This window comes from Haemaphysalis longicornis, unplaced genomic scaffold, assembly GCF_048455015.1.
Source record: "Haemaphysalis longicornis isolate Haplotype H1 unplaced genomic scaffold, Haemaphysalis longicornis Haplotype H1 scaffold_1, whole genome shotgun sequence".
In the NCBI taxonomy this organism is placed as follows: domain Eukaryota; kingdom Metazoa; phylum Arthropoda; class Arachnida; order Ixodida; family Ixodidae; genus Haemaphysalis; species Haemaphysalis longicornis.
Window position 1 is genome coordinate 195,619,808 of NW_027526203.1, and position 17,085 is coordinate 195,636,892.

General features: G+C 44.4%; 1 long non-coding RNA gene across 3 annotated transcripts in view; it reads right to left on the reverse strand.

The window, feature by feature from the left end:
* Positions 1–16,850, reverse strand: part of LOC144167836 (uncharacterized) — a 25,477-nt gene extending 8,627 nt beyond the window's left edge. The window contains exons 1-6 of one of the 3 annotated variants that reach the window (XR_013322143.1): positions 16,600–16,850; positions 14,990–15,090; positions 13,661–13,755; positions 12,765–12,865; positions 9,951–10,062; positions 3,440–3,676 (exon numbers count right to left, since the gene is read on the reverse strand). This is a non-coding gene — a long non-coding RNA (uncharacterized LOC144167836). The remainder of the gene's footprint in view (positions 1–3,439; positions 3,677–9,950; positions 10,063–12,764; positions 12,866–13,660; positions 13,756–14,989; positions 15,091–16,599) is intronic. The other 2 variants (XR_013322142.1, XR_013322141.1) reach the window with 2 other exon arrangements.
* Between the last annotated feature and the right edge of the window lie 235 nt (positions 16,851–17,085).

Genomic DNA, 17,085 nt, shown 5'->3' on the forward strand with positions numbered 1-17,085 from the left:
GTCACATTGGGAGAGTGCCTTGCGCTACCTCCCCACTATTTGACTACGGTCGCATTTTAATCTTCATTTCATCACTTTTTATTATTCCTTTTAAGTATTCTGATTTTATTATTCTTTTTGTATATATTTAGCTTGTTACTCAGTCTCTTTTGTCATAGTTTTGTGGTTGCAAGCGATGACGTCTGCCATGACTCTGCGCATGCCTGCTTGGCTTTAGCAAAAATCAGGCTGTGGGTAGACGACAATCTGCCACTGTACTCCAAGGTGACTTATGTGAGTGACGGAGCTGCCAGTCACTTTAAAAACAGGCACCAGCTTTATGAGTTTCATTGCGTTTCACCAGCTTCATGAAACGCAATGGATATTCTCCGCAACAGGGCACGGAAAGAATGCCTGCGACGGAGTTGGGGGAATCGTCAAACACCAGGCGACACTTTACAACCTAAGAGAACCACTAAGAAATGCGATTCAGACGGCAAAAGACATGGTAACTGTGTTGTCTGAGAAGATCAAGGGCATTCACTTCATATACCTCGAGGGGAACGAAGTTTCCAGCTATCGCGAAACAAAAAAGGAAGAATGGCGAACAGTGCGTGCCTTTCCCGGCATACAGTCCTGGCACGTGTGGCGTTTAAGGAAGTCATCAGAAGCAGATATATGCAAACTATGTGCAGCGCGGACTGTTTGTGCCCCTTTGAGGAAACTGTGAACATTGATGCAGCAAGCAACGTGTAAATAAACAGCTAGTAGCTGCACGGTATTAATGGGGTGCCGATGGAACGCTGTCATTTCAAACGTTGACTTCGTTAATGTTTCTTGGCTATTCTATTCTCCTTATCTCAGAAGATATTCTGCCCTTTCTACAAAATAAATAAGGGAAATCTGCAGAAAGTCACAATCGTCGTTTTATGTCTCAGCTCCTTGTGACGAGCATGCTTGACAAGGCTCTTTTGCTTTTCAGTGATCAAAATGATGCGAGTTTTTTTAATGGCTCACGCAATTAAAGTAGGAGGAAAATATCCGTGGAAAGCTTCATAAAACTCGAAGAAGGGTTTTTTCTTAAATGCGCGTGAATCTGGTGTTCCTCCGTTTTTTCTTCGAAGAGTACACGTTTAGCGGTGCGCAGATTGTTTATTTTCATTCCAAAATTCACATAAAAATTTCAGTTTTGCTTCTGAATTCTCTGTAATACTATCAATAAGTAACAGTTTGCCTTTGGTACAAAAAAATTATCAAACGTCTGCACATTCACTGGAAGTTGCTCTCACTGTTTCGTGTCTCAGGATCTTGTGAAGACCTGGCCGACCAGGCTTTTTTCTCGCGCTGTAGGAACAAAATGATGCAACATGTTTTTAATGATCATTGAAGTACATTCACAGGTTAATATCTGGGGAGAATTTCAGCAAAATCGAAGAAGTGTTTTTTTTTAATAAGCCTCTGAACTCGGAGTGTTTTAGTTTTTTTTTCACAATTGTGCGCCATTTACTTTTTAACCGTAGTGTGCACAGACACGATATTTACGGCCCTTATTTGTGCTTGCCAGGAGCAGCCCTCACTCAAATTTTAACACTCTAGCTCCATTACTTACGATAATACTGGCCCGCAAAGTACACAACAAAATGCGCTCCGAGCAAGATTTGGAAATTTATTACAAAAAATATATGTTCTTCTAGCCAACGATATTTTGGGCGCGAAATGTACACCAGGCGTAGATTAGGCATAAAAATTACCATTCCCGCCTGATTAGTATATGTTTTGCTAGACGTCGCTGAAATTGGCCGCGGCGCATGGGCAGGTAGCGGCCGGGGTCCACGCGGGTGGGTTCCAAATTTTTTTTTCAGTCGGCCAAAATTTTTTCCGCCGAAAATATTTGTGAATCCGCACATTACATACATGCGGGAATGAGGTAAAAAAATTTCAAGCGAATTGAAGAGGTCGACCAGCCATGCTTTGTTCGATCTTATCTGAAATGACCCTGTATGAGCTTCACTGAAATATAACAGCAGTTTCTGACCGCGGCGGCAGCATTTCGTTGTTTTGTTCCTACATTAACTCCCCCTCCATCTCAGGCAGCGCGCTCACCCGCGTATTTTCTCTGCTCGCGTGTCTTTGCGCAGCTTGTCGACACATATTTATCGTCTTAGTTGTTGAATTGACGCTTATAAAACGCCAAAACGGACATAATCATGGCACGAGGGCCAAAGAACTGGCCAGTGACAGCTGGTTTATGGACCGGCAACCGGCCCGCTGGTTAAATAAACGGGTCGGGCCGGTCCAAAATTGGGCAGGTGGCAACCCTAGTGTTTGGAGAGTTTCTGTGTGCATATGTTGAATCATTGCCCCTGGCGTTGAAGCCTTACATGTTCCCAGGACAACCAAAAGCTCTGTTGGAGAAAATTCGGAGTTGTATGCTTCATCAGATGTTTTGTCGCGTAAGAAAGCAATTGTGTAGTGAGTAAAACTTGATATACAGGGTGTCCCAGCTATCATGCACCAAGATTTAAAAAAAGAGCGATGGAGTTACTCTAAGAAAACCTAGTGCATAATGTTTGCGGTACTGTGGAGAAGTGGACAGTATTTTTTTCGTTAATTATAGTTAATTAAATAATTGTAATTAATTATCTAACTCGGTAATTACTGTCCTGATCCCCAAAGTGTCAATGAGGCACTTGTAGGTACCCGCGAGGGGCATCTAACTGCGGTATTTTCAGCGAAGAACTATTTGCGTACTCATTTATTCTGGCTGATAAAGAAAACCCGCGAAATATGAAAAATACCACGTGACGACGCTCCCGCGCGTATCGTAAAGCAGCGCCCCCAAATAAGTTGATTGCAAACAACTACTTCGCCTGTCACCCGCTCGAAGAGACAGCGTATCACTGGCATGCATGGAAGGAGCAGCAACAGCAAGATTCGCGGGGCGCGTGTGCAGATACGGCACAAACGCGGTCACGATTTCTTCTTTCTTTCTTTTGTTTATTTCGTTCTGGCTAACTCAGACTCAGCCTGTCTGAGGGCATTGCTTTACGAAGCGCGCTCACGCGCGCGGAAGCGCCGTCACGTGGTATTTTTCATATTTCGCGGGTTTTCTTTATCAGTCAGAATAAATGAGTACGCAATTAGTTCGTCGCTGAAAATACCGCAGTTAGATGCCCCTCGTGGGTAACTACAAGTGCCTCATTGGCACTTTAGTGATTAGGACAGTACTTCTCGAGTTGGATAATTAAATACAATTAATTAGTTAAATCTCATTACGAAAAAAATGCTGCCCGCATCTCCACAGTACCGCAAACATTATGCACTAGGTTTTCTTCGAGTTACGCCATTACTCTTTTTTTAAATCTTGGTGCATGATAGCTGGGACACCCTGTATATTGTAAGTAAGGTAAGGGGAGGTGTCGTTGGAAGGGAGGGGAGGAAAGTGCTCAGCCCAGCTCACCTTGAGGCAGGTGGTGCTCTGGGGCCCGGATTTAGAAGGAGCTTGGTTCTTGCAGCTGTTTCTGACCTCCTGGCTGTACCATGGTATCCTGGATTGGCCACCAAGGCTCATTGACCAGCCCCAGGCTCCACGCCTCCTTCTGCGGCTTTTGCTGTGGCTGCACAAACGGGACTCCGTGGACGGTTGCTTCAGATCAGCAAGTGGGCACACAGCGGTGGCAGAGCGCTGCAGGGGTCCCTGGATATGATGGGCAGGAGGTTCATCAGTACAGTCAGTGGTCGTTGTCAAGCTCCTGTGAGATCATTTGGAAGCACCAAAATGCTACAGAAGCATTTTCTGCTGTTCCTGCTTTGAAACATTTCACCAGCACTTCGCTCACAGTGGGGCCTGCTGCGACTGCTCGCATAATAAATATGTAGCGGTCGTACTAATCCATGCCGACTGTATGCAACAGCTGTACGCAACAAATACAGTCGTGTATGATGGAGATGCCTCAAGATTTTTCAAGAATCACTATTCAAGCTGCTGCTAAACTGCTCCACAGAAGGTAATGGCCAACCAAGACTGCATGAGAAATTTCTGATGCACTCTAGTTTTTTTTTTTTTTTTTTTTGCTGTTGTTGTTATAGTACTCGCGCTGTGCGTCGTAAGCCAATGGGAATTTACTGCGTGCCAAGCGTTTCTTCCTGCCTTTCCTTTTTCTTCTGTATATGAAATAGTGCGCGCAAAGTGCTTCTTCGTGTTAATTTTTTCTGTTCCATCTCATAGAACAAACCGCACTCAATGTTTTTTTTTTTTATTCTTTCGGATGTACACGCACTACCAAACGCATGGAATGTCATGGAACCCGTTAGCAGCTGTGGACAGTTTTTTGCAGACGATACCTAGGTGGGTGTGCTTTTGGTGGAAGCCCGCCAAGTGCTGAGCACAACGGACCAAGATAAATAGAAAATAAAAAGGATGGCAGGCTGAGCAAACACATATACAGCGGCAAAACTGAGATTAAAATGCAGCACCAGCTGGTGCAGAGGCATCGGAAAGAACTAAAAACAAACAAACAAGCAATAACAAATTCGCGATGCTGTATCGGCATGCGTGGGCAGGTCGGTATCTATAAAGCTGGTTGTGCTTTGAAAGCAGTACATTAAGGCTAAGGAATGTCATCGAGCGCTGGTTAGATAAACTTCAAGTCATCACCTGTGGAGCCTTTTTATTTATTTGTTTATTTGAGTGCTTATAAAACCGTGCAGTAGGGATAAGAAGTGTTGGGGAGCCCTGGTTATGTTAGCTGCAAGCGTTATACTCGAGTGCCCGGTGAATTACCCAGAACTCCAACACTTCTTGAAATGCTATGCCAATACACATGCTGCATGATCTGTTCTTAGTCGGCTATTTTGATAAATTGTTTTCCCGAATTCAAACATTTCCCAGTTTTATTAATATATGTTTTTTTTTTCAGATATTTTGTTTCCTCGGTTTAAGTAATGCTTGCTCTAATTAGATGTTTTTCTGCCGTGTACCTGTCAAAGAACTTCACTCAAGTGTACATGTCAGCATGTGCCATTGTGTGCATGACCATACGTGTGCCCCTCATAAGGATAGGGACAATGATCTTGTTTTTCAGACCAGGGGGAGGCAAACTGAAACATCATGGTTTACCAAAAGAGTGAGGAATCATAATTCGGCTCTCCATTCTATTGGGTGAGAGACCCCTGTACATCACCCACCCCTCCTGCTAGTGGACAGCGTGATGGCTCCCCATATCACTGGAGGTCATTGCTTTCCAACACCAGAGTAATGCTTTTAGCATTGTGTAGCAATATCACTCTGGGATATCGATGCTGCCAATTTTTAAAGGTCTTTTCAATGTGACGAGTGAACGCAATAATCCACTTTTAATACCGTATTTACTCGCATAATGAACCCACTTTTTTTCTAGAAAATTCGGCATGAATTTGGGGGGAGGGTTCATTATGCGGGAAAAAATTGCAAGAGATTTTTAAAAGTTGAAATTTCATACAATATAATTGCTACGAGAAGTGCTGTTAGAGCTTTACCATTTTTGTAAAAACACGTAGGTAATTATGTAATCAAATTTCTTTTTTATTATTCCCAACATGCTAGTCATATGGAGCTGTCCTCCTCACTGAAGTCGCTTGCGGCTTCACATTTGTTGTCGGCCCACGGCGCACCATCTTCCGTGCCGTCAAGGCACTCCAAAATATCTTTTCCAACACCAGGAAACTTCCCCTCTTTGGGCCCACGAAACACACGGCAATCCCTGTTCACCGCCCAAAAACCTCTCGTTTTCACTCGTAGCTTACACGCACTGGTAGCTTACACGCACACGAAACTGCCCAGCTGCGCGGTTTCCATGTGCATCAACGCATGCTCCACCACCTTCAGTTTAAAACCGGCTGTGTTGCTCACGTACTGGCTCATCATACGGCGCACACCAGGAGCACAAAAAAAAAAAAAAGCCGCAACACAGCTGAACAACAAAACCACGGAGCGTAATGGCGACATCGCGGAACAGCAAGAGCAGCGGAGTATGTTTTGTGCTTTGTTCACACACCGCCAAAACCAGCCAGAACAGCAAAGAGCACGGAAAGAGTGCGGAGTACGTTTTGTGCTTTGTTCGCACGCCGCCAAAACCGGCTGGAACAGCAAAGAGCAAGGAAAGAGTGCGAAGTACGTTTTGTGCTTTGTTCGCACGCTGCAATGTTTCTATGGCGCAAGAAGGGTTGTTTTGCGTTCAGCAGGTGGCACTCCGCAAGTGCGCAATTTTTAAATTGTGAGCCACAGCATTCACGCTCACGTCTCTGGCTACTGTTGAGATTTCTTTTTGTTGGAATGCGTTTTTAGCATTTCTGAGCATACTGTAGCGTGATATCAAGTTACTGCGATCATCTACAGCATCAGCAACCATGCTGAGATAAAAACATATTCCCGCTGCATGTTTTATTCAATGTGACACAAAAGTAAATTCTCAAGAAGAAAAGTGGGGGGAGGGTTCATTACGCGAGTGGGTTCATTACGCGAGTAAATACGGTATTATTTCTTAATACTTCCCTGAATCTGAAACTGCCATTAACCCTTTCTGGTCTGAACCTTTCACCCACTTTCCGGTCGTTCCGGTCTGAAAAGTGGGTAAAAGGTCCGGACCAGAACGGCCGGACATTTTACCCACTTGTGAGAAAAAAGTGAGAAAGACCACGAAATTTCACCTTGGACACCCAAGTCGGGCATGCCCAACATCGGACCACTACGGCCGTGTAGTTGTGTATGGCCGTGTTGGGCAGGGCCCGACAACGGACAGAACAGGGTTAACTGCTTTGCACATGACTGTGACGAAGCTGAAAATGAATTGCTGGAGCTCCAGAGAACACAGTGATGAGGCTAAGTTTGCTGCTGCCAGCACTGAGGCATTTTGGTTGAACTGCACAAATGTTCTCCCTTCTCCATAGGGTAACTGCTATGCATCTGTTACAATTTTCTACAACGTATGCATGCGAGCATACATTTTCCAGGCTTGCATAATGAAAAGCAAGTACCAAACAGATTGAATGTGGCCACATATATGCAACTCGTTTTAGGTGCAACTCTTCCAATTATTAATGAACAGAAAGTGATGTGGTACTTTTATACATTAAAGTTAAGTAAAGTCCAGTAAAGTGCACTAAAGTTTCATGCTCCAGTTGTGCTAACTTCCTTATCTCCCTTATCCCCCACAGGAAGGGCTCCCCCATCACTTCTACAGGTCCACAAGGGGTCCCAGCACATCAATGGCTGAGAACCACTGCTTTAGGGCAGTGGTTCCCGAATGAAAGTCCATGAACACAATTCAGGGTTCCGTGAAGACTTTCCTGAAACTCTGGCCTCCTCCCTGATGGTCATATTTTTGCAAAATTTAGCCAGCAATGCAACAAAGGGGCAATTCACTGCATGACACATACGTTGAACTTCCCTGAGTAGCGCACATTTAGTGTTGAAATTTTACACAGCACGCCAGCTGTGCAAAAAAGCCAGGCATCATATAGGGGTTTTGGCTACTGTATTCTGCAAGTACAGATTGTTTGACAATATGATATGAATCAGCATAAAAGTCACACAAAAGATGGGCCTTCAATAAGTGCAAGATACAAGTGCAAGCTGTTTGGAACTATGACGAGAATCAACATAGTTCCTTATGGCGTCCTTTATCACTTTTACGAGCCCAAAAGGAGCTCCCGGCACTCTTATGGTTGAGAACTACTGTTTTAGGGTACTGAGAGGCATGCAGAAATTCAAGCTGATGAAGGAACGTGCAAACCTCATCCTGTTTGGGTGAGCGGGAGCGCGACTTTGTGTATTGACGATACCGAGCGCTGTGAATCAGCCGGCGTCACTTCAGATGGTAGGATATATTCTTGGTACTGCACATTAACAGCGTGTTGCGCACAGATAAGTGCAGATTACATTACACAATTTTGTTCAGGTCACTCTCGGACTGAATGTGCACAAGGTCACTTCCTTCGTTTTTGCAAGCATAGAATTTGCCATTCCTTGCCCAGAGAAACTGCCAGTGGCAATCGCGTTTCTTTCAATGCACGTCTACGTCCTGCCAGTCGTTGAGTCTACACGTGCTCATAAATGGGCGCACCACCACTACCTCTACGTTGTACTCTTCCCACCAACACGCGAATTATCCCTTTTTCCCGTTTTGACACTACGAAATACCATTGCAGGAAAATGTATTCTTGCAGCGCGAACCCGCTGGATCGCGCGCCTTTCATGCAGGCAGGCGCATGCCGTGCAGTGAAGACGCTCTGTGGAACAACGTGAAGTAGTGTCGGTGTACAATTTCAAATTTTTTTTTGTCTGCTAAAACAAAAGAACGTTTTTCACCACCACCACCTGCTAAAACAAAAACTGTTCTCGTTAAACTTCCTGAAATGAACTGCGATCATTTGTACTAGCGAATGCTTTGTATTTGATATTTACTACAAGCACAACAATGCGCAATTTTGGGGTGAATATGGGCCAGAAAGGAGATTTTTCCAAATTTGACAAATGTTTTCTCGCACATTTCTACTTTTTTCATTGTCAGTATATTTTTTACCAATTATCCACAATGGTGAAATGCACAAACAATTACTTCATTGGCTGAGAGAATGTGCTTGTACTTGCTAAAAATGTTTGAAAATGCTCAAAATCGTGTATTTTCTAAATGGCAGCAAAAAAAAAAAGTGACAGCAAAAAAAAAAAATATTTTAGAAATAAAGCATAGAGCAGCCCAGGGCCTCAACATGACGTCAACGAAAAATTGTTAGAGACTGAAAAAGACGCGAGTTTTTCATGAATTCCTTGACAGACCTAACTTCACGTTAAACCCTGGAGATGAAAGGGCGGCTAGAAAAAGAACAAAATTTTTTTTGCACCAAAACACTTTGAGGGAGCATTGTGGCCCATTCGAGGATGGCCCACAATTTTTACTGAACAAATCCGTGATGGTCGACTTTATGGCTGAGACGTTTGGCATGGAATGGCCCATTACTCAGGAACGGGGAAAGTTGTCCGAGTTTGTGAAGACAAGGTTGGATAGGGGTTTAAAGATTGCTTCGAACATTTGAAAGCGGAGATATGAAAAATACCATACAGCATAGTATGAATGAGGGCAGGGGTATCAAGTCCACTGAGGTTACCCTCATGCTCAGCAAGGACCCAGAGCCCCCTGCCTGATAAACAGACAGGGAGCCCGTCCGCCGGAGCACGACCAAAACTTCGACGGGCACCGTGCGCGGCTTCTAACCCTTCACCTTTAAAATTCTCGCCACGGTAGGTAACAGCTTAAGTATGGGAGCTCGGGGTACGTGGTGTCACCACTCACTGTCCCTAAGATTATTCAAAGTGCCCCGTGTGGGCGCCCAGCCAAAAGACATCAGACTAAACACAAGTAGCAGCACCACAACACCCCCAGCTCCCAAACTACAGCAGAATGATACAAAGGGCATATAACATAGTGATTATTTTAAATACCCACACTTTGAAAATCCTGTCTCTTTTTCATTCAAACCAAGATTTTAACTGTGTTGAACTTTGGGGAGGGGACATAAACATGTCATGATTCTATTAAATATAAGATATCGAGCACTGGGACTTATAAGTCATTCTGTGTAGCAAACCCATATTTTGTCTTCATGCTTAGTTTGAAAATACCTGTAAGGCACCATCAACACGTGTTACTTTTACAGCCCTCTTCTGTAGCACTAGAAGCTTGTCACTAGGCAACTTCTACCAAGTAGCAATGGATATTTTAAATGGTTATTGTAGTTAGGCCTTGAAAAGTTACACACCTTTTAATAAAGCAAACCAAGTCATTTTTCTATGCCAGCAAAGTCCAAGTAATGTGTATAGAGTTTGCAGCTCTCCTCGCAGTTAGACCAACAACATGCTGTGTAGCCTGCTGTATGTCCGAGTCTGTGTTGTAAGGCATTGTTATTTGGCTGAAATTTCCCAACTCTGCACCCACCGGTCTTGGTGATCTCTTTTCCTAGTCTTGGGAGGCGTCAGCTGTTGCGGCAGCCAAGCAGCAGGACCAGCCACAGCACAGGGACCACTGGCTGTCTCTCCTCATGCAGCACCTGTAGCAAAATGTGCACCACATCACAGGCAAATCGAAGGAGCCACCGCATATGGCCATCACGAGAAAGCACAATGTCTACAAAAGCTTAGTTTTACCAGTACATTTATGTAAACAGTTAGCGTAGCCGATGCAACACGCAGCCTACTTCATAAATACAAATAACTTTTTTCTTTACGTAAATGAATGCTCGTTTATTGTAAAATGCGGAATAGGGTATTGTTTTGGCTAATAAATTTACTGCAAATTAATTTAGGATGGAAAGCACTCCAGTCGAGAAGGGGGCATACACATAAAAAGTGGAGTTGAAATCTGGACACTACAGGAAAGCTACTGTAGTTATCTGCCACCAGCAACAATCAATTATTTCAGTCAAACTTGATTATAACGAACCCGGATAGACGAATTACGCTACATATCGAACAAAAGCAAATCTGTTACGAAAATGCATGCGAAGCATATTCCTTATAACGAAGTTCACATCCGATACTATATCGAACTGGGCGCGCCTACAACTGCTACCGAAATGCGTGGTCTCGGAGCAGCGATTGAGATGCTCATTGGCCACGATTGAGATTTTGAGCCTCGCATGGACCGACGTGACGCCCGACACCTTCTGTAACTGTTTCCGCCGCACGGGATTCACGACGGTGCCCATCCAGCCAGCGAGTCCGGACAAAGACAGCATCATCGGCAAACTGCACAAAGAGCTCGCCAATGTTACAGATGCTGTGCCGAAAGGAGTGTCCTCAGAGGATTTCCTGAGTGTTGACAATGATGTTGCCGTCACTGTGATTCCCTCGAGCGCACACACCGTCGCCAATGTCATGGCAGCTGGTGCTGCTGAAAGCACTGGATGTCACAACGTAAAGCCGTCCGCCGCTTTATGAAGCGCTTTTGCCAGTCTATGTTCTCCGCCAATATTGCTTCGATATTGAAGGACATGGACTTGAACTGGTGCAAACGACGTCTCGTGTAGAGAATCCGGTGCTGGTTGGTGCCGCCAAAACGAAATTGAAAACAAAAATCACCCCTTTCTTGTGAAGTACGCAGTTAAGGCGTAAAGAAGCTGTATTGCATGCAATAAATGAATTGTTTTGTGTAACGTAATGGCATACTTTGCGTTCATTTCGTTATGTGGGAAAGGCAGGAGGGGGGAGTCCCGTGTATTGCAAACTCGTAACAAAAAAATTCATTATAGATGGGTTCGGCTACATCGAAATATTGGATATATAAAACTAATCGCGGCGCATATTACAGTTCGCCACAACTGGGTTTGACTGTATTACAAAAGGTTTATATGACTCACAGGTAAAAAAATCTGGTGTTGCCGTTGGCAGCTGACACCAAACGTGGCCGAAGCCAAAAAAAGTAAAAACACGTCAAAAAAGCTCGAATTGATGCCAAATTTCTCTGGAGGTTTCTGTATACAAAGTAGATTAATGGCTTGGAAAAGACCTCTGGGGTACAAGAAGGGCAGGCTACCCCAACAGCATGTATTCTACACACTTCTGGATACCCAAAGGTGTGCCATACATTGTTGCTCATTTCTTCCTAGAGCTGCAGCTATTGTCCTTAAGTCGTGAACCAACTAACAAGTTTTAAAGCGAAGCTTTCCGCCTCACACTGATGTCATCTGTAGTCTACCCAAACGCTTTGCAGCAAAGCCAACTTTATGTGACGATTATGACGATCCTGGGTGAAGTGAAGAAAAATCAAAATGCTTCCCGTGGTCATAAAGCACCAGAGAGCACAATCGCAGTGTAGTAAACTGTCTCGATAAGAAACAGGTGTTCGCATAAAGAGCACAGTCTTTGGTCATACTCTAGACCGAGAGTTCAAACACCCTTTTGTCTAACGACAATGATGGTTGAAATGCGAAGCTTCCTCAAAAAATGGTGAAAGCGAAGTTAAAGCCACAACGATGAAAGTCCAAACTGTCAATAATCAAATTCCAAATCCCAATGACGCCAAGTCCAGCCCACCAACGATCAAAGTCTGCAACCCCAATGACAGTGGACAAATCCCCCACGAGGAAGCTGAGTATTTCAACCATCGTTATCGTTAAACGGAGGAGTATTTGATTGCTTTGTTAAAGGTGCGCCTAGTGTGTGCATTGTTGGGCATGTGATAGCATAGCCAATGGAGAAAACATGCACGTCACGACACGTAAGAAGAACAGGTGCGCCGCAGTCATGAAGAACACTGATTCTGGCAAGGTAGCGGTGGGAAGTGTTGCCGACTGCCTGTTGAAGTCATTCACACTGTGTCTCATGATGGAAAGTGCTTCTATGTTGGATGCAATGCCAGTTTCTGTACCAGCTGAGTGCAGTCCACAGCACAAACAACGCCAAAACGAAGGAGGCAAAGAATGTAGCAAAGAGAGACAAAAGGCGAATGAAAGAAACAAGCAAAGAAGGAGATGCAAACACCATGTAGCAGTAAATGGGTCTTTGATAAACATGGCCAGGGGAAGCGGAAGCTACACCGATTTCACATATCAAAGTACGTGAGCAGACTTCAGTGCCCCCAACAATTTATCTATCACTGCTGTTTTAAGCTGGCCGTCATACCTTAAAAATATACTTTAAGGGTGAAACTAGATATGTTTGTTTTCCAAAGTCCACTACCCCTCTTTGAGGATAAAGTGATTAAAACAATTTTATTTTGTTTCCACAATGATGTAGAGGTGCAGGCCCTTACCTCACTCGGTGAGCACTTGAGTACGACAACCTCCTGGACCCAGTTTGGGATCACAAGCCCACAAAGCGTAGGCCCCGCTGCCAAGTTGCAGACCTGCATATCTGGGCAAACCCAATTAAAGCTAATTAATTGCCAGTATACTAGAAGGTGTTTCTTGTCACTTCATTGACGGCTGCAGCACTTGCCTTGGTGGTAGAAATTGCACAAACATTTACTGCTGCATTATCATAAGACCACACGTTCGATCTCCAATTTTACTAAATGATTCGTAGCAACAATCTCACCCTACTGGCAACTTCACTCCCACTTCACAAAGAACTGCCGTCTGTCTCGATTTTTTTTGCCCAGCCAACCATACACTTACCGATCATTTTACTAACCAGTCACCGTTAATTATTATTACTAATAACAATTACAGATTGATCGAACATAACTGTGGCGATGTCTACGACTGGTCGAAAGCCTCCAAAGCAACAGGTGGTGATTAATGAGTAACCGTGACTCGTTGGTCAGTGAGCAGTAGCGGTTTTGCACCGAATGAAAAAAGCGTACTGCTCTAACCGTGAGTAGTGTGGTACGCATAAGCCAATTTCATGCGTCGTCCTTGAAAATCTACATAGCAAACCTTGAGGCTAGAATTAATGGAACAGAATACTCATTAAATTGAAGGCGAGCAAACAAGAAAACATTTCGCGCACACTGAAGTTGGCAAGAATGGAAAAAAAAAAAAAAGAGGGCCTGCAGGACAACTCAGTCCAAGTCAAAAAGTGGTGGCATCACTTTCAGTGCCACTTCAACTTCATTCGAACTAGGCACATGCATCGATGCATCAACTAGCTCGTACTGTTGTTTGTACACACAACGTTCAAAACATGGTTTGCGAAAGAGCGTCTTACGATCGTCTCGAACAGCTGTTATCCAGAAGCGATACGTGTGCTGAAGTGGTGAAAGGACAGGCCTGGTTCCGTTCATTCGCTGCTGCTCCTGCATACTGTCACTAAACACTAAGCACCACTAGTGCAAGCTGCGCCAATTTTTTTTTCTTTACGTAGATGACTGCTTGTTTATTGTAAATATTGTAAAACATGAAACAGAGTATAGTTGTGGCTAATATATTTTTTACTGCAAATTAGAAATCTATGATGGAAAGTGCTGCAGTGTAGAATGGGGGCATGCATATAAAGTGTGGGGTTGAAGTCTGAATATAACAGGAAAGCTACTGTACAGTTATCTGCCACAAGCAACAATCATTTATTATTACAAAAGCTTTATATGCCTCACAGGCTTTAACTCCAGTGTTGACACTTTCGGCTGACACCAAACATGGCCGACGCCACAAAAAATAAAAACACGACAAAAAAGCTTGAATTGATGTCCAATTTCTCGGGGCAGTTACTGTACACAAAGTGGATTAATGGTTTTGAAAACAAGTTAGATACATTTAGGTTTGCATGGGCATCACACTTGTGCCCTCAAGGTGCGAGACAAACCCTCTTCTTTGATACCACGGCTTCTGTATTATTCTGGTGGCTGGCTAAAGGTGCACCCATATATGTCGTTTATGTCTCCCTTCGTTGGCGTCTCCTTAGGGCTGTAGCTGTTGCCCTTAAGTCATGAACCAACTACCTCAGCAACAAATTATGCTAAACATGTGTCTACTGCAAGCACATTGGGCATGTGACAGCCAAGCCAGTGGGGAGGAAATACATATGACAGCACGTCGGAACAGGTGCACCCGAGCCATGAACAAGACTGACCCTGGGGAGGCAGTCACGTGATGTGTCACCAGTCTGCCTGCTGAAGTCTTTCGCACTGTGTCTCGTGATGGAAAGTTCTATGTACCAGCTAAGGGCAGTCGACTGCGCAGGCAAAGCAGCCCGGGAGGCAAAGAATGTAGCGAGGAGAGACAAGAGCTGAAGAAAGGAAAGTAAAGAAGGGATGCAAGCACGATGTAGTAGTATAAACAAGACCTTCGTAAGCATGGCCAGGGGAAACCACAATGATTTTGCACTTCAACGTTTGTGAGCAGCCTTCAGTGCCTCTAGGAAGTTTTTTATTACTGATTTTGTAGGAAGACCATCATATTTTGAAAACATATTTTAATGGTGAAACCTGACATGCTTGTTTTTATAAAATGCCCTTCTTGAGGACAGGGTGATTACATTGTTTTTTGTTCCCAGAATGGCCTGTTCCTTGCAGTTTTATGTACAGGTGCAGGCCCTTACCTCACTCGGTAAGCTCTTGTGCACAACCACCTCCAGGACCCAGGTTGGGACCACAAGTCCACGAAGCGTGGGCACCGCTGCCGTGTTGCAGACATGTATATCTGGACAAAAAAACCCAATTTAAGCGAATCACTTCACTGACAGCTGCACCATTTGCCTTCGTGGTAGAAGTTGCACAAACATTTAATGCTGCATTACCATAAGATCACACGTTCGCTCTTCACCTTTACTAAATGACTCGTAGCAACGGAGAAAATTGTGCAGTTTGTTAAAGGAGCCATGAAGAGAAAACACAAGTTTGGTTCATTCAAGATTGCCTCGTTAGAATCATACTGACCCCACTTTTAACGTAAACTTCGCCCAAATAAGCTACATAATTAGGAAAAAAAGGGGTGGCCATGCGACCCACTCGCTCATTTCCCGCAACAGAACCTATGATGTCATACCAGACAGCTCTGCGATTGGCGGCAAAAGCAAACTAGGCAGAGCTTATAAGCTTGCCGAACGAGCTATTTGCACTTAAATTTAGGGCATATTCTTTTTAAAGCCCTAAGATGGTGGGACAAACAGTGGAAGTTACGAAAGCACACATAAACATAGAAGTACCAATGCGTACTGCTGTTGGTACTGCGCCCACTATGCTTGGTTTAGCTGCACAGGACTGTGGGGCTTTGGGGTTGTTTCAGACGACACTGGCCGATTGACGCAAGCGACGATGTCTTACGTGACCGTATTTGTCGAGCGAGCCCCATGTTTCACGAAACGATTGTCCCCATGAACAAAACAAGCCAGGTAAATAATAATACGTTCACAACCATACCAAAGGCAGAAAACGGCTTGCCGCGGTGTGGTGGCGCCATCTAGGTTCACTAATTGTAATCAAGGCCCTGTGATGTCATTGCAGACAACGAAAACGAACTATTTAGAGGGAAAATCAAAATTTTAACTTTAATTAATTTCTTAGTGATTAAAGCATCATTTGCATTTGGACAAGCGCTGGGGGCACTATAACACCCGAAATCTTTCGAATAACACAAACGTGTGTTTTGTCTTCATGGTTCCTTTAACAGTTTAAACCGGGAGTGGGGCCGGGGTCCTCGTAAGTGTCGCCAAATCTCCCCCTACCCGGCAACCTATCACCCACCTGTCCTGATTTTTTGCCCAGCCAGTCAAGGCAAGGAGTAGCAATTAATGATTAACTGTGACTCTAACAGGCTCCCAATTAAATCGAATTCGAGGAAACGGGAAACGCCTCGCGCGCACGCACTGAAGGTGGCAAGTGTCCATATAAAAAACTTGGTGACACTACAAGTGACACTAGTGGCAAGCATGAACAAAACAAAAGAAGGGGGGGGGGGGGGGGGGGGGGGGTTCCGGTCAACTCTGTCCTACACGTCAAAAAGGTGTGGCATCACATGCAGTGCCACTTTTCGCAACCCAAATTAAGCTTCATTCGAACTGGGCACATGCATCCACAAATGCATTAGCTAGGCCGTATCGTTGGTCGTACACACGATGGTTTGCGCGAGAAACATGACCACGGAATTGAATCAGCTTGCGATCGTCTTGAACAGCTGTTGCGACGCGTGCTTTTCGGTGAAAGGACATGCCTGGCTTCGTTCCTTCGCTGCTGCTCCTGCATGCTGTCACTAAACACTGACTGGATCCACTTGATCAAACATTTCCCCAAGGTCCACAGCAAGCAAGCGCAATGACGATCAGTGCGGAAAACTCGTCAGACTAAAGAAAAGCTAGGGCTACCACTGCACTTCCTGGTCAAACGATCCGCGGTTTTTCCCTACTTAGTCCATGAACCTGCTGTACGAAGCGTGATTTTGTATGAAGCGCGCAACAACAGACGCAACAAAGTATTACGAATCACGAAGAATGTGATCAACAATAACTGGATGCTTGAAGAAGAAGCGCCGCAGCCAAATCGGAGGTGTGGAAGTGTAGACTGATTTTTTGTTTTTCAACTTAAAACCTTGTAACAATTTTGTGTTGAGATTATACTTACTTTCCTCCGAGATTTCTGGTTATAGTCAACTACAAGAGAGAGAGAGAGAGAGAAGGAACTTTATTTGAGCCCAAACTGG